Below are 22,193 nucleotides of genomic sequence, written 5' to 3'. Positions count from 1 at the left end.
GGCAGCATGTAAGTCTCCAAAGAGATTTATGTTTGCTCTTACAGCTGGCTGTCCATAGCTGCACCATTCCCTGGGGAGCTCTGCAGATCTAGTGGATGATGGGAGTGATTCACAGCTGTAAGAGATTTAGGTCCCTTTAAAGTACTGCTTGAGCTACAACAAACTGGTGTTTCAAAAGAAAGTGAGCAAGGCCAGAGGGTGTTCATGAGATTCCCAGCCTCAACCTGGGGAAGCTCACCTGTCAAAGCCAGTTCACTACAACCGTCAGTGAATCGTTAGCTGACATGACAAAATATCTGAGATGTCATTATGTGTTGCAAACAAATCCGTGCATATCCACATGTTGTTCCTGGGGCCAGAGAATAGCCAAACAAAACATTGTGAATAAAAGCATGTTTGTGGAAATGTTCAGTTGTCTGTGAGGAAGATGTGATGTGGGAGAAAGTGGCGATGTCATGTATCATAGGAGGGGAAGGCTGGGGAAGAAGAAGGAGGGGGAGGAAACTTTGTGGGCTGCCTTTTATGTACTAATGATATTGACTCCCTGTTCTGCACTCTACTCTGGTGGGCCCAGCCCTGTGTGGTGACAGCAAGGGAAGGAGAGATAGCCAAAACAGGTTGCCTAGATCCATTGTACCCCTACACAATCGTCAGAAGAATAAGCATCCACATTTTCCCAACCCTGATTCCGCATTTCTGGGATTTCCTTTCAAACAAAGAGGCAAAGGTGTGGATCAAGCAACTTGAATATAGGACTGTAAGGTTTGCAGTTTGACATTGACACTGACTGGTGAAGCAATGTCAAACAAAACTGGAAGGATTTTTATCTTTGGTAGAAGACTCAATTTCACCAGTTTATACCAAAGTCATATTTTTGCCTCATGATCTCATTCTTAATCTGTCACAGATACTTCCCAAACTGGTATGAGAATGTCTTCTCCACCATTTATTATTTGCAGACTTTTTAATGATGGCCATTCCGACCAGCATGAGGTGTCACCTCATTGTTGTTTTGATTTACATTTCTCTAATAATTAGCGATATTGAATATCTTTTCATGTGCCAGTTGGCCATCTGTATATCTTTTTTGGAGAAATGTTCATTTAGGTCTTCTGCCCATTTTTTGGTTGGTTTTTTGTTTTTCTTTTTGATATTCAGCTGTATGAGCTGTTTGTGTATTTTGGAAATTAATCCCTTGTCAGTAGCATCATTTGCAAATATTTTCTCATATTCTGTGGGTTGTCTTTTCATTTTGTTTATGGTTTCCTTTGCTGTGCAAGAGCTTTTGAGTTTAATTAGGTCCCATTTGTTTATTTTTGCTTTTATTTTCATTACTCTAGGAGACAGATCCAAAAAAATATTACTGTGTGATTTATGTCAGAGTATTATGCCTATGTTTTCCTCTAGGAGTTTTATAGTATCTTGCCTTACATTTAGGTTTTAATCCATTTTGAGTTTATCTTTGTATATGGTGTTAGAGAATGTTCTAATTCCATTCTTTTACATGTAGCTATCCAGTTTTCCCAGCACCACTTACTGAAGAAACTGTCTCTTTTCCATTGTATATTCTTGCCTCCACTGTTGTAGACTAATTGACCATAAGCGCATGGGTTTGTTTCTGGGCTTTCTATCCTATTCCATTGATCTATATTTCTGTTTTTGTGCTAATACCATATTGTTTTGATTACTGTAGCTTTGGAGTATAGTCTGAAGTTAGCATGATTCCTCCAGCTCCATTTATCTTTCTCAAGATTGTTTTGGCTATTCAGAGTCTTTTGTGTTTCCATACAAATTAAAAGTTTTTTTGTTCTAGTTCTGTGAAAACTGTCATTGGTAATTTGATAGAGATTGGATTCAATCTGTAGATTGCCATAGGTAGTATGATCATTTTAACAATATTGATTCTTCCAATCCAAGAAGATGGTATATCTTTCCATCTGTTTGTGTCATCTTCAGTTTCTTTCATCAGTGTCTTATTGTTTTCAGAGTACAGGTCTTTTGCCTCCTTAGGTAGGTTTATTCCTAGGTATTTTATCCTTTTTGATGCAGTGTAAATGGGATTGTTTCCTTAATTTTGAACTCTTCTACACTGTTGATAGGAATGTAAATTGGTATAGCTGCTGTGGGGAACAGTATGAAGGTTCCTTAAAAAACCAAAAATAGAGTTACTATATGATCCTGCAATCCTACTCCTGGGCATATATCCAGAGGAAACTCTAATTTGAAAAGATATATGCACCCCAGTGTTCACAGCAGCACTGTTTACAATAGCCAGGACATGGAAGCAACCTAAATGTCCATTGACAGATAAATGGATAAAGAAGATGTGGTATATATATACAAATGGAATGTCACTCAGCCATTAAAAAGAATGAAATAATAATACCATTTGCAGCAACATGGATGGACCTGGAGATTATCATACTAAGTGAAGTAAATCAGAGAAAGACAAACATCACATGATATCACTTATATGTAGAATCTAAAAAAAAGGAAACAAATGAACTTATTTACAAAACAGAAATAGACTCACAGACATAAAAAACAAACTTATGGTTGGTTACCAAAGGGGATGGGGGGGAGAGATAAATTAGGAGTTTGGGATTAACATATCTATACTACTATATATGAAATAGGTAAACAACAAGGACCTACTGTATAGCACAGGGAACTATACTCAGTATCTTAATGTATAATGGAAAAGAATCTGAAAAAGAATATATATATATGTATAACTGAATCACTTTTTGCTGTACAGTTGAAACTAACACAACATTGCAAATTAACTATACTTCAATTAAAAAGAATGTCTTTTATTTTACAGTATTTTATTGAGATATATAAACTTAGCTGTATAAAACAACACAAATTTCTTAGCTCACAATTCTGCAGGTCAGAGGTCTCTGCACTGCATGGCTGGGTTTTCTGCTAAGGCTCTCACAAGGTGAAAAGAAAGATGTCACTGGCTGTGTTCTCATCTGAATGTAGGGATGTTGTTACAGATTCATTCAGACAATTGCAAGAGTTCCATTCCTTGAGGTTGCAGAGTTGTAATCTCTGTTTCTTTGCTGGCTGTCTCTCATCTTCTAAGCAGCTGCCCACGTTTCTTACCATGTTGCACCCTCCAGCTTCAAAGCGGGCAATGGAGAATCTCTCTCCTTTTGAATTCCTCTCATGCTTCAAATCTCTTTATCTAGGGAGATCTCTCCCTTTTGATGAGCTCACTTAATTAGGTCAGGTCCACCCAGGATGACCTCCCTTTCTTAGAGTCAACTATGTTATATAACATAACGAATAAGAGACTGAAGTCCATCATATCCCCAGTCCCAGGGATTATACAGGACATGTACATTAGGGAATGCGGATGTTGGGATTTTCTTAGAATTCTGTCTACCATATCTGGAGACAAGATCTGTGTAGTGAATCATGCAGCAGCTTCTGGGCTGTGTTATTGATTTTTAGGAGTTCTTTATATATTCTGGATATGAGTCCTTTGTCAGATATATGTATTTAACTTGATTCTCCCAATCTGTGGGTCGCCTTTCATTACTTAATGGAATATTTGATGTGCAAACCTTTTAAATTTAGATAAAGTTGAATCTTCTTTTTTTTTTAATAATTAGAACTTATGCATTGTGTTGAAGTGTTAATAAAAAAAAATTTGCCTGCACCAAGGTATGTGGTTAGGCCATTCAAGATGGCTGTTCTATTGCTCTCTGTACATTCCCCTGCTCAACTAGTCCCTGCTTCACTCACATGACTATGGATTCCTCTTAATTATAGGGCTTAATTAGTCCCTGGTGACTGATGAGCCCACCTGAGGTTAATTCTCCCTATAAATGGTAGCCTCCTTCTCCTCTGAGTAGCAAAGACTGCTGCCTTGTCCTGTCTGCTGTCTGCCGCAGGCGGTGGGGTGTCACTCCACGATCCTTCATGTGAGATCTCCTATCGAGTAAGCCATTGATGTCTCTGTTGCTGTCTCAGGGCTCTTTCTTTGGTCTTTGAGACTGGGCAACTACAAGGCTTGTAGGCCTGGAGGGTACAGCCCAACAAAGGTCATGAACATTTTTGTTTTTTTCTATGGACATTATAGTTTTTAGTTTCCACGTTTATGTTTCTGAGCCATTCTGATTATTTTAGGGGGAGGGGGATATGGTGCAAGGCAGGGGTCAGAGTTAGATTTTTTTCCTATATGGATATTTAGTTGCTTCAGCACCATTTAGTATGTACTTATTTATTTTTGATTAGGTATTGTATGTGTTTTTCTCAATATCATGTCATCACCCTTGGTGATCCTATTGCGAGGAAACTGTGCAAGTTTGGAGGTAATCCACCACGTGCTGCTTGCATTCCTGTGCACCTTGCAGGGCATAACAAGAATGCACGGTCCTGACCACTCTTTCCCTGGGCGATTTCTCAGGGTTGTGTTAGCAACTAGTGACCTTGAAAGGTAAAGTAATGTTCCTCTCTAGGACAAAGAGCAGGCTTTCTTATTGCATCTTATGAAATCAGTGGATTCCCCCAGTTCCGTGTTCCTCAGCTGTGATGCCAACCACTGTGTACGTCCGCCGTATGCATCCTTCTGGGCCATATCACACCACTCCCATTGGACTTCTGGGCCAGGAGATGTCTTGTAAACATGCTGACACTCGTGCTGCTTACTGTGCCACGAGTGATGAAGTCCTTTGTTTGTGACCCTAGAATCTTAGGTCTGCTGCCGGCATCCTTGAAATAGTAACTTACTGCCTTGTAAAGGATAAACTGTCTTGTAAAAGGCTAACTTAGTATCTTGTAGAAAGGACAAAATCAAATCCAAGACCTAACTATGTCATCTGACTCACTCATCAGAACATCCTATTAAACGGCTATTTTTAATCACCATTTCATAGATTAAAAGGCCAAGACTATAAGAGGCTAAGGAAATTGCCTAATTTTGTTGAACTACATAGCCAAAACTCATTTTTTAACATTTTAAAATTGTGAGATGTAGCATAAACATAGAAATGTGTATAAAATATGCATAGTATTTAGGGAAGAGTTACATAATGAACATCCATGTAACCACTGCTTAGGTTAAGAACTGGAACATTGTCCCTACACCAGAATCTCTGCAGGAGTCTCTTCCAGTTTACATCTCCCCTTTTCTTTCCTATAGACAGTCTTTATCTTAATTTTCATGATAGTCACTGTGTTGTTTTCCTTATAGTTAATCATGTATGCTTCCGTAAACAATATGGCATGAGTTTGCTGGTTTTCAACTTCATAAAAATGAGTATATAGTCTGTGGATTATTTTGAATAGGGCTTCTTAAGGTCAGCATGTTTCTAAGATTTATCATTGTTGCTTGTTCACTTTGCAACATAGTGCATTGTAGTAATATGCATAAATTTCTTTATCAATCTTGTTTTTGAGCAAGTGAATTGTTTCTAGCTTTGAGCTATTACAAAAAGATGTTTCTGTGAGTATTCTTATAGAAGTCTTTTGTGAGCATGTGCATTCATTTCCCTTCCATGTACTGTGTACCTAGGAGTGACTTTCTAAGGCATTGGGCAGAATAGTTTCCTTTGTTAGAAAATGCCAGAAAGTTTTCCAAAGTGATTCCACTGTTTTACATTCGCAACAGCAGTGTATGAAAGTTCCAGATGCTCCATTCTCATCAGTGCTTGGTATTGAGGATCTTTTAAATTTTAACCTTTCCGTTTGTTGTGTAGTGGTATCTCATTGTGGTTTTCATTTTCATTTCTCCAATGACTAATGAAACTGACAGTGTGGCCATATGCTTAATGGTCACTTGGATATCTTCTTTTGTGAAGTGCCTGTACAAGTCTTTTACCCAATTTTTAATTGGTTTGTATTCCTCTTTTTCCTATTGATTTGTATATATAACAAAGATTTTTATCTGTTTTCAGTTAAAGGACCTGACCTGTAAATTTATCCTGTAATTTCTTGCTCCCTCCCTATTGGCCGGAAGCATCATATGGACACAGATAGCTTGAAGGAAGTGTGGGAAAAGTATTCTTACCTGGGTGGCAGTGTACCTAGCCAAATCTTTACCACAGAAAAAGGAAAACACTGATATTATGGAGGACAGCTAGCTGCTTCTATTCAACTAGGGCTTTTCCTAAAAATTTAAGTGTTCATTATTGCTGTGTGATGTACATGGAACTTTGCGGAACTAACTATAGAAGCATTAAAAGCATCAAAAATTTTTACTAAAACTCTGTTTGGTTCAAGGTGAATCTTGACTAGACATAAATGGGTTTTTTACAGAAATTTATTCCATGCATCAGCTCCGACTACAATACCAGGCCAAGCTGTACCTCTATAATGAATGTGCAAGTATGATATTGGAGCACTAAGCTCTAGCATGGCATGATGGTGTTTTTGTGGTATTTGGCATGACCCATACAAGTGTGCTAACTCCTAAAATTATCTACCAAGGCCACATCAGTTAAAATCTGACTACACACAATAAAAACCATTCACATGGACAAATAGGCCATCACAAACTTACAGCATTAAAAAGCCACATGGTCTGCTTCCATCTGCAAGTATTACGCTGTTAACTGGACCCACTCCTTGTCGGTCCCTTGACTAATGTTCCAAATATTGGTGAACTGACCCAAGTAGGATGCCATAGTTCGACAACTGGAGTTCAGAAAGTCAGCTTTTACTGATTGTTGGAGAATGTGACCTAGGTATGCAGCAAAAATAGCTTCCAAACACTGAGTCTTGAATTACGAAGATTCGACCAGCAGGCAGCGCTGGATGATCACAGGCCTCCTGTTGCAGTGGCAGTGCCTTTACCACCCAACTTACAACAGGGCTAAGAGCAGAACAGAGTGCATAGTCTGTGCGGGCGAGCAGAGTCAAAGAGGAAAGAGGATGTGGCTGACTCACGTATCACCATGCATTAACCATTCCTGTACCATATTCCTCTTTTCATGAGAAACAGTGAGTAAAGGAAACGTCAGAAATGACTTCACTCCACCCACCCCCAAATACACTCTTGACCGTAGATTTGGTTAAAATAAAATGATACGGGAAGACTGAGTATAAACTGTTGAACACTAATGTATCAAAGACATACAAACAAAAAATAAATCAAGGTGATACTATTAATATTATATAAAGCAGAACTAAGGGAAAAGAGTTTTACCTTAGACAAAGAGGAATTTTATCCTGCTAGAGTATTCTGTTCAAAATAAGAGTTAAAACTGCTACCTACCCAATAGCATAAATTGCAATATATAAATTAAAAACAGATTGAAATATGAGGACAATTGTCATGAGCATGAAAACAGTATATCAGCCTGCCTCAATCATTCACCAACTAACTAAATACGTAAGATAAAGAAATATAGAGGACTTTGAATGTATAAAAGGATGATTTAGTGGATCCTCAACAAAGTATATACCTCTTTTCAACTACCCACAGAATCATTATAATTAAAATTTTTTTCATTTATTCATCATAAAAGTCAACAAATTTCCATACTAGCAATAGCATAGGCCATATTACCTAATAAATTAATGCCATTAATTAATAATTAACATGAATATTTTCACAATAACAGTAATAATAACACCTCAGTTAATTTGGAAACTTTACAAAAGAAACTTTCTGCAAAAGAACATTTGGGTCAAAAAGCATAGCAAGGTGCAAGTTGAAACCTAGTTAGGAAACTATAGTGAGAATAGCAAAGGGAGAACCTGGAGGGAAAAAGTAAACAGAGAAAAAAAATCATGGTCTTAAATGTTTATATTTTGGCTCAAGAAATAACTGAAATAAATGAAGTATAATTCAACTCAAGAAATCAGGGGGGAAGCATACAACAAATGTAGGGACCACAGGAAAAAGGATATAATGGAAGTAAAGATAAATGATTGAGATCCTGGGAATGTAATGTGATGGGCTATAGGGAAGGATGGGGAGTCTTGGGAAGGATGGGGAGTCTTTTTTTTTAATCATTATTTTCTAAAAAACAAAACCAAATATTAAAAATTTTAAGAATATTCTTGTTCCCAGCATGCCTGATTATTCTGTTAGTAAAATTTCTTCTTGAATAAAATTAATTGATGTTCTGTTAATGTGTGTGTCTGTGTGATATGTGCATGTGTATATGTGCGTGTGTGCATTCCAAAATGTAAATGAATATAAGGACACAAGTGCTTTTATTCCTATCATGCATTATTAGGATTATCTAGACCAATAAGAACTAGTAATGCTTTAGCATTTCATATATGTTTGAGGTACATGTTGGGTTGAGAGTGGGAATAAGAGTAATATTTCATTTAAAGTCAAATTAAGGTCATTAGGAAATAATTTAGTTAAGAAAACAATGATTATTTGTGTTTTTATTTATTACTTGTGTTGTTAGAAGAATATGGAAAAGATTTTATTGTCCATATAAAATCAGTAAAATTTGTTTTGTGCTTTTCCTCCTGATTTCTTGAGTTGAATTATCACTTCATTTATTTAAGTTATTTCTTGAATTAAAATGTAAACATTTAAGGCTATGAATTTTTTGGTAATTATGATTCATGCAGCAACTGTTTATTGAGGAACTACTGTGTGCAAACTACTAGAGAGGCAGTGACGAACAAAAGCTGATGTAGTTCCTGATCTCATGGAACTTAGTCTAGAGGATAAAAGAGATATTAATCAAATATTATATAAAGAAATATAAATATAACAAATGTAAATATAATAAATGAAAGGTATTACTTGAGTATGTACTGTTTGAAGATATAAGATCATATAAGAAGAAGGAGATTTGATATAGCCAAGCATATCAGGGCAGTCTTTCTTAAGGAAGCGACAGTTTAGCAAAGATTTTGGAGTTAATGATATCAAGTCAATCAGTCAATTGGCAGATAAAGAGTATTCCACACAGAGTGGCTAGCATATTCATAGGTACCCTGGCAAGGACAGATAAGATCTTTCAGGAACCAGAAAAATGGTAAGTGTGGCCGACATCCAGGGAGGGAGTCAGTCAGCCAGTGAGTAGCTTGTGTATAGTGGAAGAGATGAGACCGTGCAGGTTCTGCTAGGAATTTAGATTTTTACAGAAGAGCTGTGGGGATTCATTGAGGTATTATAAACAAAATGTGTGTGTGTGTGTGTGTGTGTGTGTGTGTGTGTGTATGACACGTGCATGGTTTGATCAGGCTTGTATTTTGAAAATATTCTGGCTACAGTTTGTGAAGAGAGTTTGGTGGAAAGCAACAATGGGACTAGGGAAACCAGTTAGGAAGCTATTATAAGTGTCCAGGTGGCAGCTAATGATAATATGGGTTGAGCTCTGGTGGCTTAGTTATGGAAGCATCTATTAGCATGGTCTAGCCAATGTTCTAATCTTATCTGGACCTCTTTATTTATGGTTTTACAGAAATAAATAAGGAATTAATCACTCTAAACAATTCATGATAAAAACAAGATAAAAAGAGTCAAAGAGAGTAGTCAAATTTGAATTATAAGTAACCATCTCCAGAGATACATTTCAATAATGTTGTTCTAGGACAAGAATTCTGAAAAGAGTTTGGCAGTAGTATACATAGCAATCATTAAACATCACTATATTATACTCCATTATGCAAACTAATGAAAATTTGGTTATATTTTATGTAGCAGTCTTCCACATCTTGAAAATAATACTGTATAAATATTTTAATAACACTTCCAGCTTATTAGGCAATAATTATTGACTCATTTGTTAGTTTATTTGTAGTGTGATAACACTGATTTATGACACATTTATTTTAAAAAATTAACAAAATCCTACCCATTCACTTATTTTTTTCAAGTGTTCATACAAAAATGAGTGATTTTGCAATCATATAGTCAATACATTTAGTCTACCCCCAGGGACTTGCAGATTCTGTCAGATTATAATTTGAGACCCACTATTTTTAGGAACATCACCTAAAGGATTACATTATATACAGTGTTAGCAACACTTAGTCAGATATAATTGGGAATCACTGTTTAGTCATATGCTCCTTGCCTTCAAATAGGGTAAGCACTGATCTTATTGGTTTCAGGGTAAGGACAAAAAGAGCTGTGTTAAGCTGATCTTTTTTCCACAGTGGAATATAAAAGTTCTCCATCACTTATGTTGAATTTGAGGTTAATCTATGTGCAACATCTACCATTCTATGAATTGCCTGTCGGTTCTGTTGATTTGACTGTTACATGTTTAATTGAAAAGGATCATTTTCTCAAAGTAAGGGAAATCTTTTAAAGATAATGATTTAAAGATATATTGTCTATGAAGAGCATCTCCCTAATAGAGGTACTTACCTCAGCTATTTTTCAAAAAAAATTATTCTTACTTACTTACAAATGATTTCAATTATTGTATTGTTCATGTATGTAAGTACAGATGCATTGATTTCAGTGAATCAGAAACCATCTGATGATAGATATATGCATATGCATATATGCTCAAATTTGGTTTGACCTAGGTTACAAATTACCATATATCAGTTTTTTAAATGGTGTGTAGCAAACCATTAAATGACAATATTCATAAAATAATTATCTTTGCCAGATTTTATTATCTCTTACCTTTTACCATTTATTATTTTTATTAATTTTGGTTTTTAAGAGTCTCATGTTCTACCAGCTGAGTTAGCCAGGAGGATATAATTTTGGTTTTAATCTGCCTAATTCTTTTAATCTTACTCGTATCTATGAAGATACTATTATTTGCATATTTTGTAAGAATCTCGTAAATAATTTTAATGGCTTTTATGAAGCATTTTGAGAATTTGAAATGACAAGTGTTTAGTGATCTGAGAACCTACTCTTGCATTTGTTCCTCATCCCCAGATTCTCCCCTAATCAGCACTTTCTCCACTTAAGAAGAAACCATAATCACTCTTAATGCAGGAAGTGGGCGGGGTAAGCACTGAGGGGCAGAAGAGAGAACTCACAGGATGTCAGATCTGGCAAAAGTAAGAGCTAAAACAACCATACCCCTTAATTTATATTTTAGAAAGCATGCTGTCCTACAGAAGGTTATATAAAGATTTTTCTAAGTTCTTTAAAAACTTTGGGACCCTAAACAGAACCTACAAATTTGAGTATATTCAATACTTCACTTTTCAAATGTTTACTAAATTCTACCAACTACAGTTTCGTTTCTTTGTTTTTCAGCCCACATTTACAGTGTTGGTATTTATTGTTTCCCATTAGGGTTGGCTTTACTTACACACACACACACACACCCCTAAATAAATAAACAAAAGTAAAAGAGTATTACCTTTTGCATTATTTAGGAATTATATCTGGCTACCAAAGGTAAGACCTTAAAACAGTGACTTATGGGAATTAGATTTTTCTTTTTTTTCCCTCAGGTGAGAAGCAGTCCAGAGAGGCAGGCCAGGGAAGTATAATTGGTGCGTGCTGTCGTTATTGCCCCCAGATTCCCTCTATTTTTCTGCTCTGCCATCTGTAGAACTTGTTTCAATTCATAAATTGCCTTGTGAGTTACAGAATAGATACAGCAGCTCCAGCAATCATGTCTGCATTGGTGGCAGAAAAGAGGAGGAAGAGAGGCAGGGAGGGAGGCATTTTACAGTTAAGTTCTTTGTTGCTGCTTCTAACAATAAACACATTGTTAAATATAAAATAAGGGTAAATGGATTTTGAGCAGGCAACTCACAGTCTCTGCCACATCTTTCTTTTATATATCTCTTTATATCTTTTGTAGTTCTCAACTACTTTTAGCCATAAAACTTTCTTAGGATTTCTCACAAGCCTGAGTCACCGTGGGGGTCAGTAAAGTAACAAACTCCAGTGCGTATGCTGATTCAACTAGTTGAAGTCATGGCTATGTGCACACTTTTGAATATGGATAAAAATAGTATCCAAAAGAATTATGCAGTGTTTGGAGAGGGTTGGTGTCAACAAATACATATCCCAGTGTTAGGATGACTACCGACGGGTAATATCCAGGTGCAAGGTTCGCTTAGTTTACAATTTTTTCTTTTCTCTCTACATCTGGTTAAGCAGAAACACATTTATTTTTACTGTGTTTGGGGAAAGAACCAAAACCACTGCAATATTTCTGCTTTTTTTCCCCCCAAAACTTTCTGAAACTTGATTGTTGGATTGGTAACATCGATTAAATGAAATTCCTTTGAAGCGTCACTCCGGTGGTGGCTATCAAATAGGTTAATTCTGTTTTTCACTGTTTACATAATTTTCATGAAAATATGATCATCTATTTTCACTTTATTAGATTGTAGTTGAAGGCATCACCACATAATGTATAAGAACGTGGGTTTTGGAGATAGATATAGGTGGGTTTAAAACATCTGAATCTTCTCCTACCAGCTGCGTGTGACCTGGGAAATCTCTGTAAGCTCTGTCAGTCTAATTTGTGACATGGAGATAAATACAGCCTCAAAGTTCTGATAGAATTAAATGAGTAAGTGAATGTAAAGTGTGCAGCTGAGTGCATGTCACATTGTGGACATTCAATAAAGAAAGCTACTATTGTTACTGCTATTACTCCTACTTTTCTAAATTGACCCGCCATTAAGCATTATGCCGCTGTTAATACAGACTTTTTAGATTAGAGATTAAAATGTCAACTCAACTCTCATTACTCTCAAGAAACCCCTTTATTTTATGTAAGGACTTTAATTTGAATCTTATCATCCTTTATGGGAGTTTAGAGTCCCTGATATTTTGCTTTTTCTCTTCCAAGAATGTGGCTGTTATTTAGCCAGGGGCAGACCTGTACTGTGTGGTTACCTCTGGCATCTGCTCTAATTACCCTGGTAGCTGTTCTGATCGGTAATGCCTGCCTGATAGTGGTTGGTCTCACTCTTATTCAGAATTATTACTTCAGAATTCCTGATTAAGATTCAAAACAGAAATGAATAAAATTCTACTGTGGTGGAATCTTTACAAAAATGAGCTGTTGTGAAAAGATAATAAATGCATAATAGTTTTGGAAAATGTGGTATCGGATTAGGCAGGGCCTGAAATCATAGTTATCATTTATTTGACCACCTGCTATATTTTAGGTATTAACTATACTGTATGTTTTAAATACATTCCAATTAATTTTCACAACCACCGTATGATGTAAGCATCATTTGCTCTATTTTCCAGCAAGAAATGTGAGTTGCAGATAAGTGATTTGTCCAAATTCACATGGCTAATAAATGTTGAAGACAGAATTTAAATTTCTACCCTGCTAGACTAAAAACTACCACGAAGAATTGATATTCTTCTCCTAAAAAATGATACAGGGAGACATTTGGAGTAAAGCTGAGAATTGTTTTCTCATTCATAAAGGAGCAGGTTAGATTATTATTTTGTGAAAATCTAAGCCATTACTTTGCTTCCTCACACTTTGGCACTCTGCTCTGTCTCTGTAGAAAATTTTCAAGTGAGTTTGACAATCCCACTAAACACTAAGACAATAAGGTTTTTCCCACTTGGGTACACATGGACTCCTGAGAGAGAGAGGGAGATAGTTCAATACCTTAAAATTTTGCCTTTACACTTAGAACGTGCATATTCATATCTGTGATAAGATTTCAGAAATGTAGATAATCTTGCATTTTTCTGCTCTTGAAATACCCTCTCTAAATGTATTATATATATTTATTGGGTCATATATAGTGTCACTTTTCCTGAAATCTGCCCATGAAGGTTTGCTAAATTTAGCAAATAAAAATATGGGATGGCCAGTTAAATTTTAATATCAGATAAACAACACATAATTCTTTAAAATAAGAATGTCCTATATAACAGCTGGGACAAACTAATACTAAAAAACTCTATTGTTTTTCCAAAATTCATGATTGGCCATCCTGTACTTTATTTGGCAATCATAAGTGGAAGAAGTATTGTGAAATAGAAACAACAAACATCTACAACAATAAAAATAAAAAGATATTACCTTCAAATTTGAACAAACTAGACTTCAAATTACATGTTTACCACCTAAGTATGTGACAAATCAGTGCCTCTTGGAGTGGGCAGGGTATGTAGAAAGAGTACAACATCTCCATTCACCCTTGGGGGGAATTAGAGTGTGGTCTTACAAACTCTGGCATTTTAAATGCTTAGGGGTCTCTGGAGTGCCCATTGGGATGCTCTGTAGGATAAGCAGATCCATATGGATATTCTGTAACCTGATAGAAATATTAAAAAATATTTCCACACTTTAAAAATAATTTGAGGGCTTCCCTGGTGGCGTAGTGGTTGAGAGTCCGCCTGCCGATGCAGGGGACACGGGTTCGTGCCCCGGTCCGGGAAGATCCCACATGCCGCAGAGAGGCTGGGCCCGCGAGCCATGGCCGCTGAGCCTGTGCGTCCGGAGCCTGTGCTCTGCAAAGGGAGAGGCCACAACAGTGAGAGGCCCGCGTACCACACACACACAAAAATAATAATAATAAATTTGAAAACCATTACTCCTGTGCATTTCCTATCTGAACCAATTATTTTATATTGATTTGTACTACATATGGATTAACATTTCTGTGAATGTTTTTCGTTTCCTTGACTCAATACTAAACTCTGTATAGGCAGATGAGTAATCCTAATGGAGCATAGAATCTAGGGAAAAGTACACTGTGTGTCAAAATTTTCCCTCTTCTTTTTTATATATGACAAATAGAACAAAATTATAACAGTCTTAAAACCTAATTAAGAGCAAGGAAAGTATATGTGGAGGAAGCAGTCCCATACTTTTTACATTTTCTTGATGATAATGAGCTATAGTAAACATTCTGTAAATAATAACTTAGCCCTTAACACCATCAACCAGCAACATCTTCATTCATTAAATTCTCAAAAATTAAGAGTTATGTGATCAACTGAATTCTTTATACAATTGACAAGATATGGCATAGGCCATTTCACACATATTTCTGTTAATGGCTTAGAAATATAACAGAAACTCAGTGTGATAGATGAACTTGATAGAATCATGTGACTAATTTTGCAGAAACTTAGAGGCATCAGTTATTTCTCTTTAACAGTCAAGTTGAGGTTGGATGGGACTCATGACATTAATCAAATAATATCTCTCAGCAAAGATGTCTTTGATTGTGTTTGTATAACATCCTTAGTAATAAATTAAAGAGATAAGCAGTAATCACCATTCCTTCCTTTATGGCACTTTGATAAGAGAACCAACCAACACACATTTTCGTAGGACGGTGAAAAGAATTAGTCTTAAATTCAAATGAAAACAGTGACATCAGCATGATTTTGCCCATCAATAATAGGCAACAGGGTCCACAGGAAAAAAATGTTGATATGACTGATCATTTGTGGAGCATCATCGTCTCTGGTAATCATTTGTATAATTTGATATGGAATGAGTAATTTGTATATTCAAAGCAAGTATCCAAGATAGTCATAAAATTCCCAATTCCACAAATCACCTTTTTCTTAGAAAGAAAATACATATCATCACAAGGCACTTCAGTGATTCTTTAGTCTGTGTTTTTCATAATTCAACACCATAAGAATTGGAATTCACCGATATCCTGAGGTCTTTACATCTTGAAATAATTGTTGGCCAATTAATAGCAGCTAACAATATTAGCTAATATCTGGGATTTTTTATATACCAGGTAACGTTGTAAGCACTTTGCATATATTATTTAATCCCCAAAATAACATTATAAGGTAGGTGCTGCAAGAACTATGAAAGGTCTGAAATTTTACCCGAATTGCAAGCTAACAAATTAGCCTACCACAGTTTCGTGGATGTTAGCAGAAGATATGAGACTACTGGTTCAAAAGCAAAGGACAGTTTTATTACTCGTAGTAATTGTAATTGCCAAAGTATCCACATTTTCTTGTGTAAGTTCCCTTAGCCCAGATTCCCACAGAGCAACATGAAAAGAGCCAGGTTACAATGCCCGTGCGATGGGTTAAATTACAGAACAGGAGCCCTGAACTTGGGGAACCCAAAATTTCTGTAATTGGCAGTAAGCATTATTGCTTGGGAAGGAGACATTATTTATCTTTCCCAAGGCTGTTGCATCCTTAAAAATATAATCCATAACAAATGTAGTCAGTGACTCTGCTCAAAAGGCATGCAGAAAAATTAGTTATGGTTAATTGCCTTCCAATATGTACCAGTATTATTTCCATTTTACAGATAAGGAAACCGAGACACAGTAGAGCCAAACAAGGTCACATAACTAGTCATCAGTAGAGTTAGGTTTAGAACTGAAGTAGTTTGACTCCAAAACTCATGCCCCGAACAAAAATATACCTGATTAAAAAATGATTGTGGGTGACTATCTTTGAAAAGAATTCAAGAAACTTTGAGCAATCCATTACCTTTCTACAGAATCACACTAGAAGTTAAAATTCAGTTAGTGTTATTGTTTGCCTAGATTTTTCAAATTATAGTTGGGACACACTTATACCCTTTTAAAGATTAGGGTACAAATCGCATGATAATAATGCTATGTAAAATCATGTATCTATAAAAGGTAACATTTCAAGGGATCTGATGCATATAAAATATCCTCTGTGATGTTCTCAAAATAAGTTCTTCATTGAGGAGATAATGAGAACTTCTAAACTGTTTGGAAACTACAGCCTCCTCATGGCTATTTTATTTCCATTTAATCAGTGAATATTAAAAAGCATTAGTCCACAAGAGACTTATCAAGGCAAAAAGTTTTAACAAAGCCCAACTGCCATCAGCAGTAAGTGTTTTCCTCATAATAACTGTCTTGGTGACTTGATCTCTTCCTCTGTTGAGAAACTATCTGATCCTAATCAGTGTCTCCCATTAATATTGCAACAAAGGCCAGCGTCTTTCCCAAACACTTTACTCCATCTTTATCTCAGAAAACACTGATTAACTTTTTATTTTAATAAAGAATAGTAATGAATAAATGATCCATGAAGTTGAATCCCAAAATATTTTCTAGATGATGCTTTATCAAGGTAGTTTTTATAAGAAGAGTCTGTTCTCTTGAAAGATCCCCTCTGTTTTGCCCGTCATCCCAAGTACAATTTTCACAGATAGCTCTCAACTTTCTGCATGCTGATTACTGCACTGTATCTTGCTTAGGTACTCTGATATAAGAGATCAGCCCCAGAGACCCAGACCTCGCGTCACATTCCCACACCAAAATCCCCAGTTAGTCTTTGCTTAGTGTATTCCTATGAGGGCTTACTGAAAGGAGAAAATTGAGACAATAGGAAGGCAAAGAGGCATCTAAATAAACTCATATGTGTTCGACTAGACATTGACAGAATCTGTGCTGGTTTTGAGCATTTATCTTTAAAAAATAAAATCCGGGCTTCCCTGGTGGCGCAGTGGTTGAGAGTCCGCTGCTGATGCAGGGGACACGGGTTCGTGCTCCGGTCCGGGAGGATCCCACATGCCGCGGAGCAGCTGGGTCCGTGAGCCATGGCCGCTGAGCCTACACGTCCGGAGCCTGTGCTCCGCAACGGGAGAGGGCACAACAGTGAGAGGCCCGCGTACCGCAAAAAAAAAAAAAAAAAAAAAAAAAATCCATACAGAGTATTGAAGGGAGTTTAGTTTGAGAACTTCCATAAAGAACCACTTAGAATTAGAAAAATTAGTTATTAGAAACTAATTAGAAAATTAGTTATTTTAACTGTTAAAATCTTGTGTATGTCTAAAATCTATATCTGTTCAAGAACTAGCACATTATATCAGTTATCTTTTATTGACTGCCTTTTGGTGGGCTATTCTAAACAATTGCATAATTCTCTATAGTTAATGAGAAATGTGGCTGAAATTTCTGGATTATTTCTAACTTCAAGAGAATGATAAGATGCACAGAATTCTTGGCTTGCTATGATCCCTTACAAACTGATCGAGCTCTCCAGCATATGCACCTTGTGGGTAGTGGTGGGAATAAAACACTTCTCCTTATTCGGAGTAATACATTTAGTTTCCGAGGATACCTAGCTCATCCTAGAATCAGAATTGGCCCAGCTATAGGGTTACAAATATTATGTAGTATATAATGACAAAATACTTTTCAGTGCTTTGATCGTTTGACCTCTTTCAAAGCCTTCTGTCATTACGTAGTGCACACTGGTCAGGGACGTACGCCCATGCATTCTGTCGTGGCTCGTGGGTGCTTGAGAGTTCATCAGTCACATAGACAACTGAGGAATATAGTTTTTTATTCTCTGATTTGTGATTTACTTAGATTTCTGAGGATAAGAGCTTATAGAAGGAAATCATCTAACAGTAACGCAAACAAGCAACTGAGAATAAAAGAACAACAGGCACAAAGGTTCCTTTCTTTTCTTAATTCTTTAGTAGAATTCGGAAATAATTGAGGTCAGAGGCACTGTGGAGGAGCTGAGATCAGAGAAATGGTCTGTGTGGAATAAGAGCCCTTATTTAGCCTGTTTTCTTCTCCAGAACCTCTGTTCTTTCTCACAGTCACGTACTAGACCTCTCCAAGTTCTGGACAGAAAATTTTAACTTCAGGTATTTATTTTTAATGCCTGGGATTTTAAGCATCCATTTCTTCCCATGCCACCCCAGAAGTTCTGGCTTCTTGGGTGGTCCTAGAGTCCAAGTGAGTCTGAATGAGTCATGGACCCCACACACCTGGACCCTACCTGGGACTGTGTAAACTTTGGGCGTATGAAGGCAGTGATGGGTTATATGTTGTAGGCAGACAGATGGTGTGGAAAGACAGAGGGGACAGGAAGAGAGAAGAGGTACACACTGCTTATTCCCAAGTAAATACCACAACACTAGCTGGTTAAAATTTCCATTGCTCTTATATTTTAGAACATTTAAGACTACTAAAAGATGCTAACTCCCACTGAATTTTCACTGTAATAGAAAGATGACAATGAAATAGTGGCTGGACATATGTTAACATGTTAGTTGCCATCATGTAGATTTCAAACTAAAAAATAGGTTTGATTCCAAATCACCGGTAAGAGTGTCTCAGCTTTTACCCTTAGAAGGAAGTAAACGTGTCAGAGGCAAACAGTCTTTATTTATGTGTTTGACATTTGTGGGGCCTCCCGCGTGCCAGGGATTATGCTAGGCACTGTTACCCAGCAGCAAGTTAACAGACGTTGTCTCTGCCCTTGGGAGGCTTCCCATCTTGTGAACTAAATGCAGAGAATAAAACTGATTGAGCTAAAATACATGTAATATCCAGAGTCCCAGCTGCCAAACCACGTTTAAGTTAAGGAAAGAAAAGAGAAGGAATGATCCACATGTGTGTCTCATATGAGGATTTATAACCTCACTCAAAAAGTGTTTTGAATCAAATGTATGCATGAGCTCATATCCCATAGTCATAACAAATAATGTTTGTATTGCTAATAATATCACTTTCTGTATGAGGAAACTGAGGCTCAGAGACATTTCAGTGACTAGTTCAGGTCACACTAGACCCATTAAGGAAAGAGCTGGAATCAAACAGTCCTCTCAACACATCCTCTCCTCTCTCTTTTATGAAATGAGTCTTGTTAGAAGTGGCAGGAGGCAAGAGGCCCGACATAGTTAAGTCCCTTCTGACACAAGTAAAAGAAAAATCTGCAAGTCTTAACTATACATGTCTGTCAGAGCAAAGAATTTCAGAGATTGTTATGGAAACTGGTATTTCAGTTTCTTGGATGTAGCAACCACATAGGGGGGAAAAGGGAGGGAGGACAAACATAGAGCATGTTGATTAATTTCATGGAGTACAGTCTTTTGTAATAAATCCCAAGATTAATGGTGAGCTGTGTGTTGAAATAAAGTAATTATTGCATTCCTGTTTTGCTAACTGTGTGGAGTAGGACTAGAACAACATTTACGAAACTACAAATCACAGACGTGCATTGAAGTGCTTGTTTTTCCCTATAGAAGCTGGAATGCTTGACTGTTGGACCAAGCAGCAAATCTCAGCTTGCCTCTGATATTTACTAATTATTGAAGTGTGGTTAGGACAACAAAGAAAACTGAAAATGCTTAGGAGTATCATTAAGCAAACAGAGACTGTGTCAAAGCCAGGTGCTGAGTTTTCTCTGCTTTTTAAGTTTCTCATTCATACTCTATCTTATTTCCTAAAAGTTTTGTTTTATGTAGTGAAGCTTTCTTTTTCAAAAGGAGTGAGATAAATTCTGATTTATCCTTCTTTTCTTTTCTTTCCTTTTTTTTTTTTTTACGGCCTTGACACTAAAGAGCAGTAAATAGACTGCGATGTTGGCATCACCTGGTAGTTGGTTACAAATGCAGAAACTCTGGTCCGACCCAGACCTACAGAATCAGAGTCTGCATTTTAGTAAGATCCCCATATGTTTGAAAGCACAATAAAGTTCCACAAAAAATCTCTCAGGACATTAGAACAATTACATGAAATTAGCTGTATAAGGGAGCTAATGCTGATTTACAGATCTAATAGTGTAAATGACTTGGTCTCTTACAGAGATTGTCAAGTGATCATGGATTGAACATCTGTTTGTAGAGCCTCCACCATGTACCAGGTGCAGAGTGAGGAGGATAGATTCTACACTGTATTGCATTGGCCAGCTTTCATATATGTTTTGTGACTTATTTTTCCCTCTTAAGTTTCAAACATCTCATGTCCCAGTGGGGAGATGACTGTTTACTTTTAAATTGGACACATCACAGGTCCTGTGAACACATACATATGTGCAAACGTTGCATTAACTGAAACTAATTTTGAGTGGGTTCTTTGTTTACGGATGGGACCTGTCAACAAATTCTTATTCAACTGAAAACATAGATAAAAGACTTCAGTATCGATGCTGTAAAGTTGAAGTGATTGTAACAGAAGCCCTGTGGAGAGAAGCGTTTTGGCTATGTCCACTCACCATATTCCGCCTGGCCCAGGTGGCATTTGTGTCCACTCCCAGGGCACATAAACAGAGGCTTCTCTAGATTTCAGGTGATGCCTTGTTGCGTGTATCATTCTTCCCCATTCATCCCTGATGTTGGTTTCCTGGCTTCAACGTTCACATTTCTTCCTCTATGTAGGTTTTCTTTTCATTGTCTTTTCATGACCCCACCATTAATCTAACAATTTTCATTCATAGAACTCGGTAACACTGAAAGCTATGAAGAGACTGGGTGAAAGAGGGAAGACCCTCCATCATTTTGTTAGCACCATCAAGCCCACCACAGTGAGAAACAAGAAGGTAAGTCTCTATCCACCACAGTGAGAAACCGGAAGGGTAAGTCTCTATCCACCACAGTGAGACACCGGAAGGGTAAGTGATGCCTGTTTTCATTTTCTAAGAGGCAGTGGAAAAGTTGAGTGAATTAGTTGCATCAGATGCATCAGATAAGGTGTTTAATATTGCCATTGGTATTGTTCTTCTCATCTGAATGGAGACATAAGGGCCAATGTAATTTAAGTGCATTTAGAATACCAGCTACACAGAAGACTTTCAGATATATTGAATAGATGTGGAGCAAAGGTTCTCAGTCCTGGCTGCACATTAAAATCACCTGTGTAGCTTTTAATATGCACTAGTGCTGCAGCTGCACCTCTGTGTATTCTGACTTAATTGTTCTGGGATGGGGTCTCATGCAGACTTGTGTGTACCTCAATGTATATTCAAATATACATACATATATATGGATATGTGTATTCATATTTATATATCATTATTTCATTTAATATATATAATTATTTCATTATTTTATATAGAGTTGTAGCTCTCTTTTTCTGTCATATATATATATATTTATTTATATACACACACACACATTTATACAGAAACAGTGATAGTTATTTCTTTGGATCAGAACTCTGAACCATTTGTGCTTAGGTTTATCATAAAAATTGCCACGTTTAATACTGCACATAATTTTGGTATGTGATAAGAACTTCTAGATTTCTGAGGTTATGAGATACAGTTTACAAAGCGTTTCTTAGTCTTGGTGTCCATAATGTTAGATAGCAATTTAAGAACTCTTAACAAGAGTATAGGTTTTTGTATATAAAATAATGAGATGTGTGTATATTATGCAGTCCAGATTACTGACTCAATATTTTAGTTTCCAACTGGATTGTTGGCATCAAGACAGACACAAAAAATCTGTTAAGAAGTTAAAATCAATGCCACAGCAGCAACTTAATTGGTTTACTGGCTGTAGGTAGATAAAATCGGCAAAAAAGATTTACAACCGTGTAACAGGAGAATCGTAACCTCTTATAAGATGATTTTTAGC

At 36.6% G+C, this 22,193-nt stretch overlaps 1 long non-coding RNA gene across 1 annotated transcript in view; it reads left to right on the top strand.

The window, feature by feature from the left end:
* LOC137223089 (uncharacterized) overlaps positions 1-22,193 on the top strand; it is a 370,295-nt gene that overhangs the window by 112,502 nt on the left and 235,600 nt on the right. Inside the window, exon 2 of the long non-coding RNA XR_010942713.1 lies at positions 21,053-21,154. This is a non-coding gene — a long non-coding RNA (uncharacterized lncRNA). The remainder of the gene's footprint in view (positions 1-21,052; positions 21,155-22,193) is intronic.

The sequence above is a fragment of the Pseudorca crassidens genome, chromosome 4 (assembly GCF_039906515.1).
Source record: "Pseudorca crassidens isolate mPseCra1 chromosome 4, mPseCra1.hap1, whole genome shotgun sequence".
Taxonomy (NCBI): domain Eukaryota; kingdom Metazoa; phylum Chordata; class Mammalia; order Artiodactyla; family Delphinidae; genus Pseudorca; species Pseudorca crassidens.
This window is presented reverse-complemented; position numbering and strand designations above follow the sequence as displayed.